At 38.5% G+C, this 8616-nt stretch overlaps 1 non-coding gene across 1 annotated transcript; it reads right to left on the bottom strand.

Moving 5' to 3' along the window:
* Positions 1 to 8188: 8188 nt before the first annotated feature.
* On the bottom strand, positions 8189 to 8293 carry LOC118926500 (U6 spliceosomal RNA). The gene has a single exon (XR_005030490.1). It is a non-coding gene; the product is annotated as a U6 spliceosomal RNA (small nuclear RNA).
* Positions 8294 to 8616: the final 323 nt, after the last annotated feature.

Raw genomic sequence — 8616 nt, 5'->3', positions numbered from 1 at the left:
CCAGGCCTTTCCTACCCCCACAACTGTAGCATTGCTACAGGAGTTTCTGGGTCTTCTAGGCTACTAGAGAGTGTTTATACCACACTTGGCACAAATTCTGTAGCCCTTATACTGGTTGGTACAAAAGGGCATCAGGTGGGACTGGGATGAGACATATGCATCTTCCTTTACTACAGCAAAATGGGCAGTCAAGGCCGTGCAGGCCTTGAGTGTGATAGACCCATCAAGTCCCTGTGAGATGGATGTTCATGTCACTGAAGATGGTTATGGTTGGGGTCTCTGGCAGTGGCTTGAACAAACTCGCCAACCAGTTGGATTCTGGTCACAACTCTGGAAAGGGGCAGAGGTATGATACACTTTGATAGAAAAACAACTGGCTGCCATGTATCATGCCTTGCTGGCTACAGAACCCATCACTGCAGTGGCCCCAATAAAGGTAATAACCACCTATCCCATCTTGGGGTGAGTACAGGACTGGACCCAAAAGCCAAGGAGTGGTGTGGCACAAACACCCACACTAGCCAAGTGGGGTGCTTACCTGCAGCAGTGTAGTGCCCTCTCTAAGTAGCCCCTTGAGTGAAGAACTCCAATGCTTGTTGGGGCCAGTGCTATATACTAGTGAAAAGCAGGAAGAACTTGCTTTTGAACCATTAGTAGCAGAGAGTCCCTATTGGGAGGGAAGAGCCCCTATACCCAAAGATGCATGGTACACACATGGCTCCAGCAGTGGGCAGCTCCCAAAATGAAGGGCCATAGCTTTCCATTCTAAGACTGAGACAATATGGATGGAAGATGGTGAGGGGAAGAGCAGCCAATAGGCAGAGTTGTGTGCTGTGTGGCTTCTGATCAGTTGTCTGCACTGATAGCTGGGCTGTCTATCGGGGCTTGACCCTGTGGTTACCAACCTGGTACCATGCCAACTGCCTGGTTGGTCACCAGCCCCTTTGGAAGCAAGAATTATGGCAAGACTTATGGGCCTGTGGTCAGACTTAAATAATTACAGCATACCATGTGAGAGGTCATTTGCCACTGGCATCCCCAGGAAATGATGAGGCAGATACATTGGCCCAGATACATTGGTTAGAAGGAAAACCTGCCTCTGATGTAGCCCAATGGCTATATTAGCGTTTGTTGCATGCAGGGCGAATGACAGTGTGGGCTGTAGCCAATCGGTTCAGCTTGCCTTTGACCTTCAAAGAAGTTAGAAGAGCCCGGCAGGAGTGTGTCGTGTGCTCCAAAAGGGACTTACACTGAGTTCCACAGCAACATGGAACAATAGCTAAGGGGCTATACCCCTGGTCAGGTGGCAGATAGACTATATTGGGCTTCTACCTGTGTCAGAAGGGTATCACTATGCGATGACTAGTGTGGACACAGCTACTGGACTTCTGGTTGCTTTACCTACCTGTTGTGTAGACCAGCAGATGACCAAAAGAGGCCTGGAGTGCCTCTTTGTTGCCTATGGCTGACCACAGGTGATTGAAAGTGATCAGGGCACCCATTTTACTGGACATACAATGCAAGAATGGGTACGACAGCTGGGAATCAAGTGGAAGTTTCATGTGCCACACAATCCTACCACAGCAGGCATGATAGAGAGGCACAATGGCTTGTTAAAATCTGGACTAAAGTCAGATACCGATAGTCTGTGGGGAAAGTCAGTCTGCTTATGGACTGTGCTATGGCGTTTGAATGAGAGACCCTGAAATGGAGCTCTGAGCCCTGTAGACATGTTAACACATATGGCTGCCTCCCCTATACAACTCCAAGTACAAACCAAGGAAGAATCACTGAAGCAGATGTTTGGCCACCAGAGTAACATCTTGCTGCCAGCACCAACTGCACTGAACCCTGGAGACTCCATTGAGTGGACGTGGCCTTGGACCTTTTGACACATGGACCAATGATGGCTAGCTCTCCTGGCACTTTGGGGACAAGGCCTGGATGCTGGCCTCCTGTGTATTCCTGGAATAACAGCAGAGTGGCCACCAAAGGTTACAGTAGTATATCCTGAATGGCCAGAAGGTAAGATCATCTTACCGGGAGTTTTGTTTTATCACTGTGGCCTGTGCATGTACCTCCAGTAGCACTATATATAGACCTTCAGTAACCCCCACGGGGAAAGGAGGAAAAGTATAGTATACTAGACCTGAAAGGGACTCCCTTCCTGCTACAGTCCTATCACAGGACCACTCTCTTGCATGCGTCCTACCTGATAGACAAGATTTACCTATGTTTGTGACATTAAAACATGTGTCCTCTCACCCCTAAAGTCGTTGGGGATTAGGAACCTCCTCTAGCTTGAGGATTATTATAATTTTTGTATCAAAATCTTACTGTATCTCAATTTTTATTATCTCTAAGTTGTTATCCTCTGTTGCTATTGTGGAATCTGGTTACAGTGCTCCAGCTTTCTCACACAGGGACCATTGCAGAAGAATGAAAGCGTGTAGATTGTAAGGCGAGAGTCCTGGAGGGGTGGAGTGTGGGGAAGTTGGTGTTCCTATGGCCAGGATCCTCACTGAACTTAAACCACCTGATGAGTAACTGGCCTGTTGCTGGGCTGCCGCTTCCACACCTTTAGGCAATAAGCTATTCTTGCACTATATAGAGAGCTTGGCCCAGTGCTCTGGGTGGAGGCAGAGATGCTAGTGCTCAACCTACTGCAGGAGAACAAGCCAGGTAATAAACCCTTTCACCCCAAAGAATGTTTTGCTGTCAATTTCTTTGGTCACATTGAATCCATAGTGAACTTGCCTGGGGCTGAAACCCATTGGCAAGACATCATCTTTTTAGGTTTGGATAAAATTTGATTCTCTCTTGAGAAAAAAATGCGCTTAACAAATAAATAGTCAGTGTGGCATACTTTTTCAAGAGTATCCTCAGTCTCTCTCCATGTGTTGGTCTGTAGGAATCCTCGGACACAGGTATCCTTTGTGGAAGGATTTGATGTCATATTCTTTTAAAAGAATAAACTACATACCACAGTGGAGCATGGGACCAATCTGTTATGGGATTCATCCTGGAGCTTCTTTATTGTTCCCTTCCTCTTTTTTTTGCAAAACGATGTCATTATAAATTTTTTAAATTTAGTATTTCCAGTCTAGGAAATCTTCCCTTCCTAAAGAGAGCACATTGAGAGATATTACTAAGGCATATAGGTAACAATGGTGTAGGTAGATAAGCACCATTTCAAAGGCACTGGCCTATCTTCTCAAATTAACCGTTGATCCAGAGCTTTCTTCAGGCATTGCAACACTTTTTTTGTAGTAAGTATCTTTCACCTGGGCTTTGCCTTCTGTAAGTACCTAGCATTGTTTGTTTTTCTATTTGCAACAATTTGAAAATGTAGGGTTGTTTGCAGTTCATGGATTTAAAAAATAATAGTAATAGGTCAATTATCTTCTCTCCACTCTCCCTCAAGATATACAGTAACACACGAGTGGACTTGGCTGTGATTAAAAACAGGTTTTTTTTTTTCTTCTCTCAGCAGTTGAAATCCACAAGGTATGGTTTAGTTTCCTGGGGATGCAGGCTTGAAAAACCAATAAACAAAGACAAGGGTGTGGTGGGAGCATGATGGAGGCTGGTCTGTCATTGGCGCTTTAACAGAAAATGCTCTTTGCTTCTTCCCATGGTGGGTGCTTTTTGAGTCTCAGCCTTCATATGATAGTATCAGGCTCATAGACATTAAAATTAAGCAATTACTAAAAGTTTCCTTTTATACCCCTCTTCACAAGAAAACCATCAAGATTTCATCTAGCAGATCAAAACTTTCAGAAATAATAGGATTAGTGGCTGCCATCTGAATCTCTGCATCAAACACAGCTTTCACACAAGGCAACATCTGATACCAGCCCCTATACTTGAGGAAAATGACCTTTTGTCCTGAGCATTTCAACAACTGTAGGTTATCAACCCTGAGGGTTTTAAACACTAGAGAAAAAAGAAGAAATGAGCACAGAAGAAAGAATTTTAAGACCTTTGTTAAACATCTGAAATACTATGATCCTGGGTGTCATTTAAATTTCTGATAAGATTTAGGACCATTCATACTTCAGCTCTTGGACTAATCCACTCAGAAACCAAAGTCATTACAAGTCATTTATTTACAGGTTATTTGATGACTGACAAATCAGAACCAAACAAAAGTATATTCTTCTGAAACTACTATAGACTCAAATATCATAGAAACACTCTGAAGTGTGGTAACCTCTTAAATAATTCACTTGGATTAAAACCGTATTATGTAATCAACAGTGATGAAAATAAATTCATGGATGTGCTCATATTTTAAACAGAACTATGTCATAATGGAAACAAACATTATTAGCAAGTTCATTGGATTCTTTTTCCCATATCAGTAAACATAAATAACAATGGTTTCTCAGAAAGTTAAATGTAACCTGAGAAAATACAGCCATACCTAGTGAGATTTGTGAGATTTGTGAGATTGAATATAGAATTTTCAGGTTGGTATCTGACTACTGTACCTCAAATCAAATTATTCATGATATTGTAACACATAAAGCCCACCAATGGAATAAAAAAGATTACCTTAAAATTTTTTAAAAGTTAGCAATATCAATTTACATATGCTGTAAGATGAATATCCTTATTTTCGGAGGCTCTTATCTGAAAAATTACATGCACATGGGAGATGATTCTTACATGATTCTTTCACTCAAGTAATATGACATAGTTTGTAGGGATGCCATTTTACTCTTGTCTTGTTCTGTTTTATTTTTCAAATGACCATGGCCTACTTCACTGACATTTAAACACAGAAATCACTTACAACTCTAGACTGAATAAAGATAATTCCTTGTATTTTGTCACAGGGACTTTAGAATTCACTCCTCTTCTCCTGAACCTTGAAGGATGTTAAAAATTGAGGAAAATGCAACTTTACAAAAACTGGTAGCTACTAAATGTCAGTAAAAAGTCTGATGGTTTATTTTATTTTATAGAAAATGAAATTACTTCATACTGTATCAAATGTGTTTCCAATGGAAAGCTAAAACCTACATAAACTCTATTTGGCCAAGAAATTTTCTGCCATGGTTTGCATTGTTGATGTAGAATCTAAATGAAGGCCTCCGATGAAGAGGGAAAGTACATCTTTTACATCCAGGCTTCTTGGCAACAGAAGAAAGTGCTATATTGTTCTTCAAACAAACCATCCCCATTAGTGCTCAAGATGTTCTTTTCCTTCTAATCCTCATTTGTACCCCTTATCCATTTGTTTAGAATTAAATTAACTGCAATTTGGAAAATGTGGATGAAAGGTAGTGCATTGAGTAGATATCACATGTTCCCTGAATGGTGCCTGTTCAGCCTCTTTCACGGCCATTCATTGTGCTTGAAAGGGTGTAGTGTGTGAATTGTTGGATTGTCACTCTGTGGAGAAGTCTGGCAGTCAAGACTACCATGGAAACAGCAGGAAAAAGACAATTAACAAAATGGCTCTGATTTTTTCCCCCCATTTCTTGTTCTACTCTTCAGATTTAGAGATGATAGTCCCCCTTTAAAACGCACATAGACAGACTCATACATACACAAAAACACACATGCATACATGATAAACAATTTTGAAGTTCTTACAATTGGATTCCTCCAGTGATGGTATCAGTGATTTTTTTGAAACCATACTTCTAATATAAAATATTTATAAATGATTCAACATATTCCTCCCTCTCCTTTCACTTTTTGTTCTTTTCAGACACGGAAAGAATTCTTTGGAAATATCCTTAGGTAAACGACTGTTAATGAGCAGAGTCTGTGATTTTAACCCTGGCACATTCATTGGACTTTTAATTAGTCCCTCTTACCATCACTCCTGAGACAGAAACACAATGTAGGCCTAAGAGCTTACACCAAAAGGAGGCTCCTCTTAGAATTGCCAACCTTAATTTAAGTTAGAACACTAGGAAAAGTGGATGATGGATGGCCATTATATCCAGAATTTGTGACTGAAGGGTTAACAGAGTATAATGAGTAAATGTTTGATGTCATCATTAATACTAAAAATGCATCAGAACCCAAACTTTGTCAGACTTTGATATCCTTTAAAAAGGCTATTTATAAATGAAGGAAATGATTGTACATTGTAAGCGTCATAATTAAAGTAAAATATGAGTGGGAGACCTATTGAGCCTATGTGTCAAATATTCCATTGAAATGAAACATTATGCTTTGCAAATAAGCTCTCTAAGTGCAAAGAGATACTTGAGCATTTAAGAATGAAGGCTTTTTTTTTTTTTTTTTTTTGCATACTGTATGTAAAATGTTCTCTTTCCCAAGTCTGGGAAAGTGCAATTCTGCAGGACGCCTAGGTCCAGCATGACCTTGAGCTTGCTCTGACTCTAGAATAGATCAAAAAAACTTTTCTACTAGAGTAAAATGGAGTACCTACTATTATATGAGACATTTATTGGCATCCCTAACATTCTAGGCAGTCCAGAAATCATTCTCAAAATTTCCCAAACCAAGATAGGTTACACCAGTGCTGATTTATGTGTTCCTACTTTTCTCCAACATTCTTTGTTTCCTCTATTTGACCATATTCACTGCTAATTGTAAAAAGGGTCACTTAAACATAAGAGTCCAAGACAGATTTTCAGTCAAGGATGTAATCTGTTTCCCAGTTTTAAAATCTAGGTGATATTTTTTTTTAAATCCATGAATTTTTGCTAAAACCTTTAGGTTATACTTTAATGTGGTTGAACAGATAATTTTCTTTATGAAGTAACTCTAAACTAGATCCTTAGAAAATTGGAAGGTATTCTAAACTTGTACATTCCTATATTTTTGGAGAATATTAGTCATTTATACTATGAAAAAATAAGTAACGAAAGCTACAGTATTAAGAAGGCAGTATTTGAGAAAAATCATGTGAAATTTGGAAAAATGTGTATGCTTTTGAATTGAAGTCAAGCAAAACTTGGCATTTTAACCAGGAAGAAACCACAACATAGCACCTTTCAAGTTCTCTAATCCTGTGCAATTCTACTGTTAGCCCTGTTTAACTTATTATAAACTATTGTTGAGATGGACACAGATCCCTAGAGAAGTATTCATGAGAAATATAAGAAATTTGGATTCATGTTATTCGCTGAGATATCAGTTTCTTCAGCATATTTACAGTCATCCCAAAGAATGTACACTTAGTAAGAACAAGGACTTATTCTTCCCACTACTCCACACCCAATGCCTAGACCTGCACCTGACTTTGCACTTCAAAATATGTTTGTTTACTTAATTAATCTCCCTTTTTCACTGTAAAAAATCATGAAGTTCTGTCCCATACATCTGCCCTTACATCCTGTAGTATGCATAATATCTTACTTAAATTTTTCTCCTTAAGTAAGTTTTGCAAAGGCTGTTAGGTTATGGATTTACATATCTCTAGAAATGATGTAACATAAATTTCAATTTTTTCCCCATTTCCTTATGTTTTCTATAATTTTTTACATCATTTATATCCAATAAGGTAAAACAGTAAGTTATAACTGGTAAAACTCATTATGCACAGACAATATAACTAAAATTAAATATGTTGATTTCCTTTCATATTTTCCTTATTTTCCATTTTGAGAATAATCTTACACTATCAACATATTATACTCTATGTCTTCCAAGAAAAAGAAAAATGCAATAAGAAGGAAAAGGAAATGGAGTGATGAAGAAGGATAGAGGAACAGGTGAGAAGTGAAAGAAAGAAATGAAGTTAAGAGCAAGAAAGAGTAATGACATATGTCATTGTATAGTTTGCACCATAACTGAGGTCCTAGAGTTAGAAGAAATTCTACCTTCAAGAACTGTTCTCCCTCATATATGATAACTATTTTATGAATCAGAACCTGAGCACATATCCAAGCAATCTTACCTTGAAATGACCAGTTAGTAAAGATGAGTAATTTCAAATTCTATGAAAGCAAATGACCTCATTACAAAGAAAAATATAGACAATAGTTCTGCAACATCTCTCTAAGTTGACATATAGTAATTATACTAGTTGGGGTGAGGATTTAATACTATGTGTAATTGTTGAATCACTGTGGTGCACATGAAACCAATATATATTGTATATCAACTATGCTTCAATAAAAAAGTATCAGAAAAATATAGAGATCTTTGAGAATATTGAGATATCATAGAAGCAAAAAGACTACATGAATATTTAAACTTCTTTTTGGAATGCTTCATGAATCTGTGTCATCCTTATGCAGGAGTCATGCTAATTTTCCCTGTATTGTTCCAATTTTAGTATATGTGCTGCTGAAGCAAGCACATGAATATTCAATCTTGCAAAAATAAATGAAAATGACTTTAAGTAACTAGATAAGGTTTTGGGTATCAAGAGATATCTAATTCAATTTCAAAGAGGCCAAAAAAATTCACTGATCTGACTTTGAAAAGAGGTATGAAGCCAAATGGGAAAAGATGGCAGCATGAGAGGTGAGACAGAAGCCTCCTCCAAAAACTGCATATAATACAAAAATATAATTAATACAACTAATCCTGAAAGAGCAACAGGAAAGAAGGCTGTGCCAGACTGCATATACCTGGAGAAAAGAATAGACCTCACAAAATAAGGTAACATACCAAAGCTGT

Source organism: Manis pentadactyla, chromosome 3 (assembly GCF_030020395.1).
Source record: "Manis pentadactyla isolate mManPen7 chromosome 3, mManPen7.hap1, whole genome shotgun sequence".
In the NCBI taxonomy this organism is placed as follows: Eukaryota; Metazoa; Chordata; class Mammalia; order Pholidota; family Manidae; genus Manis; species Manis pentadactyla.
This window is presented reverse-complemented; position numbering and strand designations above follow the sequence as displayed.